The sequence below is a fragment of the Procambarus clarkii genome, chromosome 34, assembly GCF_040958095.1.
Source record: "Procambarus clarkii isolate CNS0578487 chromosome 34, FALCON_Pclarkii_2.0, whole genome shotgun sequence".
Classification (NCBI taxonomy): Eukaryota; Metazoa; Arthropoda; class Malacostraca; order Decapoda; family Cambaridae; genus Procambarus; species Procambarus clarkii.
This window is the reverse complement of record NC_091183.1, coordinates 25637282-25651569: the sequence shown is the minus strand read 5'-3', so window position 1 is coordinate 25651569 and position 14288 is coordinate 25637282.

Genomic DNA, 14288 nt, shown 5'->3' with positions numbered 1-14288 from the left:
CGGTTGTAAACCCGCAGAACCGCCTACCCGCCAAAGACGTAACATAAGAAATGGTATATAATTCATTATTTTAAATTACATATATAATCATTAATAATATTCGGCAGCTATCGAGGTTCTCCATAGGTAAATTCCTGTACTCTAACAAGATGCTACTTGCTGTTTAGCTGTTTAAATTCTTGGAAAATTGTAATGACCAGCGACATAAAATATGACAATGAAATAATAGCAGGTAACTGTAGGTGAACGAAAAATTAAATTCTAAGTTGATTAGATGTTTTTCTAAATATAAAGATCGACCTGAAGGAATTTTATGAATTATGGACTAATTAAACAAAAAAGATAGGTAATTTTACTTGAAGAACAGATACCAGAGAATAGTTAGTGAGTACATTTATATTGTATAATGGGAGAAAGCCCCTGGTAGCCGCGAATTAAAATAACCATCTACATTAATTGATAACTAGGAAATTGTATATGGAAACTTTATCTGAACGAAAACACAATACCAATTTGTTTAGATGTTTTTCTTAATATAAAGATCAACAGTAAGGAATCTTATTCATTATGGACAAATTAAAAAAAAAAAACGATAATTTTCATTGAGGACCATATATTAGAGCATACTTAGTCACTTATATATTAAAAGTATTGTGTATTTTGAACCATTGGGGTTGTAAACAAACAGAACGGCCTACCCGAAAAGTCGTAACATAAAATGTTGCATATGTTTGCTAATTTATTATTTGATAAATGATTATTATTAATTTACGACAACTATAGAGGTTTCCCATTAGTTAAATTACTGTAGTCTGACTAAATGCTACTACAAAACCTATATACATCCTGGGAAAGTCACAATGACCAGCGACATTAAAGCATAGAGGGTTAAATAGTAACAGGCAACTGTCGGCGAACGATAAATTCATTTCCAAATTTATTAGATGTTTTCCTAAATATAAAGATCGATAGGCTGGAATTTTCTGGATTATGGCCTAATTAAGGCAAAAATATATATATTTTTACTTGAAGAACAAATATCAGAGCATAGTCAGTGAGTTATAGAATAATATGAGTGTGGTATTTCATTGTATAACAAGAGATAGTCCATGGAAGCGATAATAGACGTAGTTTTACACAAAATAACGTCCAAAAACAGCCGTAGAGTCAAACGGCAAATGTTGACGTTCTTTTTAAGAGGACAGGTTGGACAACAACATCTCTTTCTAGGCGTTTAACGATGCATAAGCAACAGGGCTCCATTAAGGAACATATAATCTCTTCCCATAACCAAACCATCGCCGGAGAAATCCTAGTAAACAACACAGAAATCATCGATAGATACAGCGATAGCAGGCGGCTTGACGTTTGCGAGGCACTACACATCAAGAAGTCAACACCAGCAATCAACAGCCAATTATTGCACAACTATATTCTACCCACCTCAAGACTCCGCTCCAATATAGAAGCATCAAGAAATATGGACCAATAGGCTTTCTACAAACACTTCTATTCAATACCCATTGTTTCTGTTCTGTCTTGTGTTGATACTTTTAATACCCTATTAATATCCCCTCTTGTTCTGTCTTGTGTTAATGCCACATCACCCCTCCCACCTCACTCAAATGTAGATATAAAATCAGAGATACGTTCTAATCAGTTGTGTATTTGTAAAGTCTTTGAAAATGTAATAAGTGTTACGAAACGCGCCCGTGTCGCGTCAGACTAGAAATAAAAATGAATTTTGGAGAAGTGATTTTTGATTTACCTCCAACAGTGAAGCGTAATGTACGAAAGATTGAGAAAATTCGTGTTAGAATTATTACTCTTACTTTTTCGGTCATATTTAATAATATATGTCTACAGGAAAGACTGCTACCAAAATATACTAATATATATATATATATATATATATATATATATATATATATATATATATATATATATATATATATATATATATATATATATATATCGTACCTAGTAGCCAGAACACACTTCTCGGCCTACTATGCAAGGCCCGATTTGCCTAATAGGCCGAAAGATTTTCATTATTTTAAATAAATTGTTTCCAATTAGTTTATTAGAATTATTATTTTTATATTATATTAAGAACATAAATTATTGACTTAATTGTGTTAGTTTAGGTTAGGTTAAGATAGGTTAGGTAGGGTTGGTTAGGTTCGGTCATATATATGAGTTAGTTTTAACTCAATTATAAAAATATTAACTCATACATATTGAAATGGATAGCTTTATCATTTCATAAGAAAAAAATATTGAAAAATATATAAATTCAGGAAAATTTGGCTTATTAGGCAAATCGGGCCTTGCATAGTAGGCCGAGTACGACGTTCTGGCTTCTAGGTACAACATATATATATATATATAAAATATATATATATATATATATATATATATATATATATATATATATATATATATATATATATATATATATATATATATATATATATATATATATATATATATATATATATATTGCTTGCTCCTATATATTGCTTGCCCTTTGCTCCTCTCTTTTTCTGCTTAGTCATCAAACAAGTCACTGAGGTCCTGTCCAGCGAGCTTAACATCTGGTTCTTGGATGATGGTACCCTAGCTGGTTCCCAAGACTCCCTCCTGGAGGACATCAGAAAAATCCAGGAGCAAGGTGCAGTTTTAGGCCTCACCCTGAACCCTTCTAAATGTGAAATAATATGTTCCAACCAAGGCATCGTAGAGAGAATAGAGGGTCTTCTGCCAAATATTCATAAAACTAAACCTGAAGACAGCACACTCCTAGGAGCTCCCCTGGGGTTGAAAGCCATCGATGAGGTCCTTGATAAGAAAATCGCCGACCTTAAGAGGATGGATGGGAGGATTGAGGATATTGATGCTCATGATGCACTCTACCTCATCACCAGATGTCTGTCCCTCCCCAGGTTAAGCTACTTTCTGAGGTGTTCACCATCTTACAGTAGCCAAAAACTAATGAGTATGACCGGTTACTGAAATCAATGCTAGAAAAAGCCCTTAACCTCTCTCTCGATGACCTACAGTGGAAACAAGCCTCTCTTCCTGTAAGACTTGGGGGCCTCGGAGTTCGAACAGCAACGCAAATCGCTGTTCCAGCCTTCCTGTCCTCCTTATCAGCATCCGACGACCTTGTGAAGGAAATTCTACCTGCCCACTTACATCAGCTGGCAGGTGTACATGATCCCAATTTTACACGCTGTGCCACAGAGTGGGCCTCTCGTGCAGGCCAATCACCTCAACCACCATCCCCAAAAGCCCACAAGCAATCCAGCTGGGATGGTCCCATTGTAGACCAAGTTGCTGCAGAGTGCCTGGGTGCTGCAACAACACAACACGACATTGCTCGCCTCACAGCAGTAGCAGCACCACATGCAGGGGATTTCCTGTTAGCAACCCCAATGTCGGCAACTGGCACGCGTCTCACACCACACGCCCTCCGAATTGCTGTGGCCCTCCGCCTTGCTGCCCCAATCCACACCAGATATAGGTGTATTTGCGGCGAGGTGGTGGCTGACAGGTACGGCCACCATGGCCTACTCTGCCAAAGCACAGGGGGATGGCACTCGAGGCACAGTGAAGTTAACAACATCATCAAGAGGAGCCTCACCACAGCTGGATGCCCAGCTGAAAGAGAGCCCCGTTACCTAACACCCCGTAACTCTGATGCTCTTATTGGTCGCCCGGATGGTATCACAGTGAACCCCTGGAAGAATGGCAAGCAGTTGGTATGGGACTACACGTGCGTATCAACCCTGGCTAACACCTACATTAACCTCAGTGTTGCACAACCAGGTGGCGCTGCCACCCACAGGGAAGCGGCCAAATCCCGTAAGTATAGAGAACTGGATCACCACTACAATTTTGTCCCCATTGCTTCTGAGACACTCGGCGCCTGGGGTAAAAGTGCTACCAGTTTTTTGAAGGAACTGGGTTCTAGGCTCATTGAAACAACAAGGGACCCGAGAGCTGCAAGCTTTCTTTTCCAGCGCCTCAGTGTGGCGATACAGAGGGGAAATGCGCACTGCATCCAGGGTTCCTGCCCGCCATCTGAGGAGCTGGAGGAACTCGACAACCTATGACAACCATCTTTGTAACCCATATGTAACTCCTTTTTTGTAACAAAGTTCAAATAAAGTAAATATATATATGTACATACAAAAGAATGGGGGTGGTAGGAGAAGATAATATTAGTGTTCAGTGAGAAACCACAAGGTCTCCTCTGAATACTTTTTATTTTCTTCTCCGAGGCAATGGGTCCCCACATTGGCACCAGAGGTGGTACCCTCACAAACATTTTATATATATATATATATATATATATATATATATATATATATATATATATATATATATATATATATATATATATATATATATATATATATATATATATATATGTAGCTGGGAAGGGTATATATTGTGACGGTAACGCGTTGGTGTTCGGCTGTTTCAAAAGCTAGGGGTATGGCCTCGTCACATAAAGAAACAAAAAAGAGAAAATCTGGAACTTCGTCTGTGGTAAGGTAATGGGAAGACACAAAACACAAGTAAATTTAACAATGAGATTTTAATTACGTTAGAAAAGCAAAACATGAATAAAATGGACATACAATTGTAACATAAAATCAATCAATCAAAATAATAAGAATAATCAAATGGCAAAATGAAAAGTTACGTTAAGACAAGTGAGTAATAACAAGTGAATAAGATACAATGCAATATATGGGTGCAGGAATATTGGCTTTAAGCTGCCACCTCTCTTAGTACACTTAAGCCAGAGCTTAGTCTACCAACGAGACGTGTTAACTTGTGGAAAGCACGGGATATTCTGAGGGCTGTAGGTCGTGGTGGCCCCAGACATCAGGTAGTGTGGCGGGTGGAGGAAGCAGGTGCGACTGGGCACCAGCCAATCAGCGATGAGCAGGCGACGGACAGGTAGTTTGGTGGTTGGAGTGGAGCAGGTGTTCCCGGTGCTGAATACGTTTGCTCTCTGGCAAACCTTGGTGTTGTACTTGGTGGATATTTCTTCCATATTAGTTGTATAGGGACGTACTTAGGAGGGAAGAGCAGGCTCAATCTCTCTTGAAGGAGATTATCGTCACAACTCTCCCCCGAAGCCTGCGGTTCTGGAAGAAGTACGTCGTTATGTGGTGGAGTAATAGATGGAGTCGCTTCTACTTCATAACCTCTAGAGAGTGCATCGGCTATAAGGTTGTCAGAACCTCGGTATAGCGGGTCTCCAGGTTGAATTTCTGCAGTTATCAAGCCCATAGTAGAAGACGTTGAGTTTAGAAGTGGGCGAGCTGCAGGAGGTGTAGGGTGGTGTGGTCCGTGTTGATGGTAGACCGAGCACTTTTCAGGTGTGGAGTAAAGTGCGGGAGCTTCAGGATGATGAAGAGTAGCTCCTTGCCAATTGTTCCGTAGTTCCTTGTAGCAGTAGTCGCTGGCAGGTGTATTCTCCTCGCCTCGTTGCTGCATCACGACACCACCAACGCCGGTACCACTGGTGTCGACATGGAGGATGAAGGGCTTATCTGACGAGGTGAGAGTGGAATTAGAATATGGCAAAGGAGCACTATTAGGGTCCTGAAAATGGTTGGGAATATCAATATGGATTTTTGAATGAGAAAGCGTGGACTCCTTGTCGGTGCTTTCGGGAGGAGAAGCTGGGAAGGTCTCACTGTGGATGTATGGTTCTGCAAAAGTAGAATAATTTGTCATGACAGTGGGAGGAGTACCATTATATTGCTTCAGGAGGTTGACGTGGCACAGCTGGGTCTTCCGCCGCCTATCTGGAGTCTCGAGAACGTAGTTATGGTTGTTTCGGCACTCCTTGATGCGGTAGGGTCCTGTAAACCTGTTTTGTAAAGGAGAACCTGGGATAGGGAAGTATGCTAGCACGAAGTCTCCAGGCTTAAATTTTCTTACTTTGCTGGTCTGGTCGTAATGAGTCTTCATCCTCTCCTGGGCTTTCAATAGATTATCATGGGCAAAACGGTGGACTCTCTCTAGAATGTGTTGAAGGTTTTGAAGAAACTGGGGCACATTCTGATGCTCACTGAAGGTGGCATCTCTTAGAGAGTCTTTGAAAGCCTTGAGGGGAGTACGGCACTTACGGCCGTAGAGCATCTCATAAGGAGATACTCCTAGGGACTCTTTGGGAAGACTTCTATAAATGCACATTATCAAATCAATTTGCTTATCCCAATCCTTAGAGGTTTCACTACAAAACTTTTTCAAGAGTGTTTTGATAGTCTGATGACTACGCTCAAGAGAACCCTGTGAAGCAGGATGATAGGGGCTGGACAATACCTGTTTGATGTTGAACTCCTCCAGTGTCCTTTTGAAGAGATCACTGGTGAAGTTGGTACCACAGTCGCTCTGAATCTCCCTGGGAAATCCATATTGAGTGAAGATCTTCAATAAATGCTTTACAACCGTAGCAGCCGTGATGTTCTTCACTGGAACTGCTATGGGAAATCTGGTGGTAGGACACAGGATAGTTAAGATATAGGCGTTACCTGAACTGGTCCGAGGTAAAGGACCAACACAGTCTATTATAAGTCTGTGGAAAGGTTCCGCAGGCACCTGTATTGGAATCAGTGGCGCTCTGGGAATGGAGATGTTCGGTTTGCCTGCCATCTGACATGTATGACACTGTTTTACGTACTGTTTGACGCTATTTACCATACCTGGCCAGTAGTAGTCTTGACGAATCCCATGGTAAGTCTTGTTGAATCCGTAGTGGGAGAGCGCTCCGTGGGCCAGGTGTAGAATAGTGGGCCGCAGGCTGGTAGGAATCACAAGTTGTTCGATGTTGGCCCAATCGTCCTCCTCCTTCAGTTTACTGGGTCTATATCTGCGGTAGAGCAAGTCGTTCTCTAGGAAGAACCCAGGAATACTGTCGGGTTGAGTCTCAGCCTGGAAAAACAATGGAGTTAAAGTAAGATCTTCCCTCTGCAACTTACGGAACTCCAACTTGGTCAGATTCGGGGGTAGTTTCTGAGGGTCTTGAGGGACAGCGGTAGCAGTAGAGTCAGCTGGCTGTAGTCGTGCGGCTTGTGCACGGGTGGTCACTAGAACCGGAGGAGAAACTTCATCACTCTCTTGAACCTCTGCTGGAACATACTCTAATATAGGGTTAATTGGCACAGAGGTACACACCTGGGGTTTGTCCATGACGATCAGGTTGGTCGGTTGCAGGTCTTCTGCCAAGTCGTTGCCTAGGAGAAGTTGCACTCCAGGCATGGGAAAAGGCTTTTCCCTGACGGCGACATGGACTTCTCCGTTCACGTAGGGACAATCCAAGTGGACTCTGGCGAGAGGGTAAGGAGTGGTAGCAGTGAGGTCAGTGATGAAGATAGTTTCTCCGGTGTAGGCGATGTTGGGCACAGCCGACTTCAAGATGATCGATTGAAGAGCCGCTGTGTCCCTCAAGATCTTCAATTTGAAACGTCCCTCCGGATTTGAACCGTTGGCAGAGACAGTTCCAGAATACAGGTGGTTACTGAAAAGAGAAAGATCATTAACATTAACACCAACATTCATCACAGGCTTACCGGACTTAGGAGGAGTTGGTTTGGGTTTCTGGGTGTCAGTGGTTCCTTTGTATTGAGACTTACCACACTTGTCTATGGTATGTCCATAGAGTCTACAATACTTGCAGTACAATTGCGAGCCAGCTTGATTGGTATTCACTTTCTCGTAACTGTACCACGACTTCTTACAGGAGGATGGTTCGGGTGTCAGCCGGTGGATGAGGCTGTAAGTGTCAGCCGACTTAGCACACTTCAGGTAGTCGGTTTCTTCTGTATCTGCAAAATATAGACGGACAGGAGGCGGCACACGCCTCAAGAATTCTTCAACTAGCATCAGGTTGACGAGTTCTGTAAAAGTAGAGACATGTGCTGCTTCCAGCCATTTCATAAAATATCTCCGTTTTGTGTTAGCAAACTCGAGGAAGGTAGTGGTACTTGCCTTCAGGTGGTCACGGAATTTCCTTCGATAACTTTCTGTGGAGAGGAGGTAGGCGTCCAACACTGCTTGTTTCAGAGTCTGGTAGTCATTCTCAGACGCCAAAATACTGAGTGTGACTGCAGCTCTACCTGTAAGATGGACTCTGAGAAGTGTGGCCCATTGGTCGACAGGCCAACTGAGTTGATTAGCAAGGGTTTCAAAGGTGGTGAAAACACATCAACTTCTGCTTCTACAAAGGATGGCATTAACTTACTTGCATGTGATATATTAAAACTGACGGGAAGATTGGCAGTAGCTTGCTGGCGTTGAGCGAAGTGTGAAGTTTCCAACGTGAATTCTCGTTGACGACACTCTAGAGCCAGAGTCGCTTGTTGCTTGTCATGTTCGCGTTGCATCTCCAACTCGCGTTGTGTGGTTTCAAGCTGTACTCGTTCCCGCTCCTGGAGCATGGCAACCTCACGTTCCTGGAGGGCGAGGTCACGTTCCTTGAGGGCGATTTCTCGTTCGTGTTCTTCCTTCCCCAAGGCAGCCTCACGTTCTTGTTCTTCCCTCCTCAAGGCAGTTTCACGTTCCTGTTCTTCCCTCCTCAAGGCAGTTTCACGTTCCTTGAGGGCGATTTCACGTTCTTGTTCTTCCCTTCGTATGGCAGCTGCTTCTCTTTGTTGCTCACGTTCAATCTTGGCCAGCTCTAGTTTGAGTTTCATCGTTGCCAAATCAGTTTTATCTGCAATATAGTAAGTTTCATGAGTTTCAGAGTCTATCTTACCTTGCTCTAAGAAATGATCCAGCAACAGGTTGTGTATTTCACTCTTGTTGGCTTGGTAGGGAACTGTTAGTTGATAGTCATGTGCAAGAGTTTGTAATTCAGCTCTCTTGGCATGACTTAAAGTCCCTATTGCACCTGCTGGATCTGCACGGAAAGCTTGGAGACGAAACATGGTGAAATTAGCAAATAAATGTACAACGAATATACCGTTATATAGTGAATGTCAGAAACAGGACAACGTGGCAACTGGTACCTATCCTGTGGAGTCTTTAACAATTAAAGTTATACAAGATGTTAAATGATTAATTTAAATCAAGGGCGTAGGAAATCTTGTACCCGGTACTCATGTAAGAGGATAAGGGCAAGAAAATCCTACTAAACAAATGAAACTGAGTTTCAAAAACAAATGAAACAGTAAATTGCCTCAAAAGTAAAATTGGTAGTCCAAGGATGTAGGCATACCTTGCCGAGTCTCTATAGGACATAAGCAAGTCTTTCCTACTGAAATTAATATGATACTTACAGAATTAGCGAACTTTTGTGCTCTGAAAAAGTAAGCTAATTCTCTACCGTTGTATGTATCATCATCTCTGACTGACGTGTAGGGTTGCGAGGTGTCAACTGGTGACGAGAACTGCTGCTGAGGTCCCAATTCAGCAACTAAAGTTCGAGCTAGAGGAACTATGGCCCTCTTTGTCCTCCTACAGTCAGATTGCAGAAGATTAGGTGCACTTGACCCGGGGCAGACCACAGTACCAGGGTACCATTATGATGATCTGTCAAAAATGAGAAATATCCAAGGGACAAAAGATGGTAAACACGAGTAATAACACGGAGGGAGAGATGACCAATTAAGAGTATGAGTGCGGCCTACAGTCACCACGTAATCCAAAGTTGTCTCACCTTCACCATATGCTACTCTCGTAATGCACAATACACTCCGCACCATATAAAAAATGAAATTGAATATGAAAAATAGTAAAAGCTATGTTACGAAAGTTAAACACGCTTACCATTAATTACTACTTGGCACCAGTACCTGAGTGAAGCTCCCGGACAGGCCCCCACTTAATATGTGACGGTAACGCGTTGGTGTTCGGCTGTTTCAAAAGCTAGGGGTATGGCCTCATCACATAAAGAAACAAAAAAGAGAAAATCTGGAACTTCGTCTGTGGTAAGGTAATGGGAAGACACAAAACACAAGTAAATTTAACAATGAGATTTTAATTATGTTAGAAAAGCAAAACATGAATAAAATGGACATACAATTGTAACATAAAATCAAGCAATCAAAATAATAAGAATAATCAAATGGCAAAATGAAAAGTTACGTTAAGACAAGTGAGTAATAACAAGTGAATAAGATACAATGCAATATATGGGTGCAAGAATATTGGCTTTAAGCTGCCACCTCTCTTAGTACACGTAAGCCAGAGCTTAGTCTACCAACGAGACGTGTTAACTTGTGGACACGTGGATATTCGACCTCGAGACACAAAAGAAGGTCACTACCAAAGATACCTTACAAGCAGAACTTATTGCAGAAGGAGGAAAGAATCGAGGCAACTACAGAAGCACCATACTGTCCCCCGAGCTTAAAGCGGCAGCTAAAAGCCATCGTGAGAACAAGGAGATAGTTGTCAGGAGAGGTGACAAGTCGCCAATATATGTCATTCTTAAAAAAGACGAATATCTGGCGAAAATGAACATCATACTCTCTGACCAAACTAAGTTCCAAAGGGTAACGAAGGACACTACAGCCGAATTAAAAGCAAAGGTCAACAAACTGATCGAAACTGTAAACGCCAAGAAATCCGGACTCCACCTGCCAAAGATCATTGGGGAATATAAACCTGGATATGCGTATGGAAATGTCAAGACGCACAAGCCTGGAAACCCACTTCGGCCAATCATTAGCCAGATACCCACACCCACGTACAGACTGGCAAAGCGACTCAACGGCCTGCTGACTCCTTATGTTCCTTGCGCCTTCAGCCTGAAGTCTCCAAAGGAATTTGTGGACTTACTGCGGGGCACACGGGCCACAGGGATAAGAGCCTCGTTGGACGTAGAATCGCTGTTTACCAACGTACCTGTGGACGAGACAATCGGAATGATAGCCGACAGAGTGTATCGTGATCCAGCCTGTACTCCTCTTGACATGCCAGAAAGTATTCTGAGGAAACTACTCCAAGCTTGTACTAAAGAGGCACCCTTCTTGAGCCCGGATGGGCATATGTATAAGCAAGTAGATGGGGTCGCCATGGGTTCTCCCCTAGGTGTCCTGTTTGCAAACTTCTACATGGGCATGGGTACCATCGAGCAAAAAGTCCTAGTCGACATGAACTTGAAACCGGCCATATACTGCAGGTATGTTGACGACATTTTTACACAGGTACCTGATGCCAGACATCTGCAGAAGCTGAAGGAGGCATTTGAGCAGAGTTCCGTGCTGCGTTTCACTTACGAGACGGAAAAGGATGGGAAGCTGCCTTTTCTAGATGTAACAGTCATGGAAAAGGGCGGAGGTTTCCACACTGCAGTCTACACTAAGGAAACAAACATAGGAATGTGCCTAAATGCCAACAGCGACTGCCCTGACAGGTACAAGAGGAGTGTTGTTAACGCATACGTCGACCGTGCTCTCAGCCACAGCTCAGAATGGAAGCAAGTCGACGAAGAACTCTGTAGGGTAAGGCAGGTCCTAGTCAATAACGGCTTCTCCAATGGTTTCATCGAAGACATCATAAGAAGGAAAGTGAAAAGCCATGCAACCTCTGAAGAGACAACTAACACAACACCTATACCCCCTATTAGACTATTTTACAGGAACTTCTTTTCCACAGCTCATAAAACGGAGGAAAGGGTCCTGAAAGATATTGTTAATAGAAACGTTATCCCTACAGACAAAAATCAGAGGATACAACTGACGATTTACTATAAAACCAGAAAAACGGCCAGCCTACTCATGAGAAACTCTCCAGACACAAAACAGAACGCTTTAAAAGAGACTAATGTCGTCTATGCCTTCAAATGCCCACTTGGGGACTGTAAGCTCCAAAAAACCCAGTATATAGGCAAGACAACAACATCTCTTTCTAGGCGTTTAACGATGCATAAGCAACAGGGCTCCATTAAGGAACATATAATCTCTTCCCATAACCAAACCATCGCCAGAGAAATCCTAGTAAACAACACAGAAATCATCGATAGATACAGCGATAGCAGGCGGCTTGACGTTTGCGAGGCACTACACATCAAGAAGTCAACACCAGCAATCAACAGCCAATTATTGCACAACTATATTCTACCCACCTCAAGACTCCGCTCCAATATAGAAGCATCAAGAAATATGGACCAATAGGCTTTCTACAAACACTTCTATTCAATACCCATTGTTTCTGTTCTGTCTTGTGTTGATACTTTTAATACCCTATTAATATCCCCTCCTGTTCTGTCTTGTGTTAATGCCACATCACCCTTACCACCTCACTCAAATGTAGATATAAAATCAGAGATACGTTCTAATCAGTTGTGTATTTGTAAAGTCTTTGAAAATGTAATAAGTTTTACGAAACGCGCCCGTGTCGCGTCAGACTAGAAATAAAAATGAATTTTGGAGAAGTGATTTTTTATTTACCTCCAACAGTGAAGCGTAATGTACGAAAGATTGTGAAAATTCGTGTTAGAATTATTAATCTTACTTTTTCGGTCATATTTAATAATATATGTCTACAGGAAAGACTGCTACCAAAATATACTAATATATATATATATATATATATATATATATATATATATATATATATATATATATATAAATATATATATATATATATACACACACTGTGTGTGTGTATATATATATATATATATATATATATATATATATATATATATATATATATATATATATATATATATATATATATATATATAAATATATATATATATATATATACACAGTGTGTGTGTGTGTGTGTCTATATATATATATATATATATATATATATATATATATATATATATATATATATATATATATATATATATATATATATATATATATATATATATATATATATATATATATATATATATATATATATAGACACACACACACACACACACACTAGCTGTACCCAGCCACGCGTTGCTGAGCCACAGCCCGCCAAACACACATCGAAATTACGACGTTGCTACAACGTTCCAACAACATTTAACATCTAAGCCAAGTCATTAACACGTTAAGCCAGGATGTAACAGCTTTGTTACAAGTTGTAACAAGCGGAAAATAGAGACAGTTATGGTTTGTGTTTCTAAGGAGCTACCTCTTTCCCTGTTCCCAGTCCTCCCCAATATTCCCCACTCCCCCATCCTCTCGTCCTCCCCACCATTACCCCCCTCCTCTGTCCCCTTGTCCTGGCAACCATATCCCACTCCCTCGTCCGATGCATTCTCAGATGATCTGATGTTCCCATCAGGAAACTGGAAACATCAAATGATATGATGTTTCCATCACTGAAAAATAAGAATAACAGTTAAGAAATTTAAATGAAGAACAATGAAAAACTAAAAAAATACACAATACCCACGACATGAACGGCATGATAAATAACACAGCTCAATTCCGAGCCAATATCACAGAAAAAAATTAAATAATAATTAAAAATAAATCGAAATCTATAAAAATTCTATTTATCAGTGCAATTGGAAACATTCATATGAAATCATAACATATTTAGTATAATGTGTGTTGCTCTTACGTGCAACAGATAGCACTTTTTTATTATGTATGGTTTTACCTGTCACAGGTGTTGCATCAATATTTATACTCACGAAATAAACAGCATGGTAAACAACACAGCTCAATTGCAACGTAATGTCACACAAAATAATTAAATCAAAATGAAAATAAATCGAAATCTATGAAAATACAATTTATCAATAAAACTGGAAACATTGAAATGGAATCATGACATATTTAGCATAGCCTGTGTTGCTCTTACATGCAACAGATGGCACTGCTTTTCAAACAAATATGTTTTTACCTGTCACAGGTGTGGCATCTATATAGTAGGTCTATAAAAACATATGCGGTTTCGAATGGAACGTTGTGTCAAAGTTTCAAAGCAATCGGTGAATATCAGACAGACAGTATGGTTTTCGATCTGGAAGATCCTGTGTATCTTTCGGAGATCTCAGCTTATGTGCTCTTACGTCCAACAGATGGCGCTATTTTCCAAACAAAAAAAATTTTTTACCTGACACAGCTGTGGCATCTATATATAAAGTATATAAAAACACGCTCTTATTCGTATGCAGTATTCGCTGTGTCAAAATTTCAAAGCAGTCGGAAAAGGGGTTTCAACGATTTCCATCACATGAAAAACACATGAAAAACACAGTTTAAAAAAATCATGTTTTTTCTCTTCACAAACGTGACTTCTATATAATATGTATATAAAAATCCGCTCCGATGCGAATGGAACGTTGTGTGAAAATT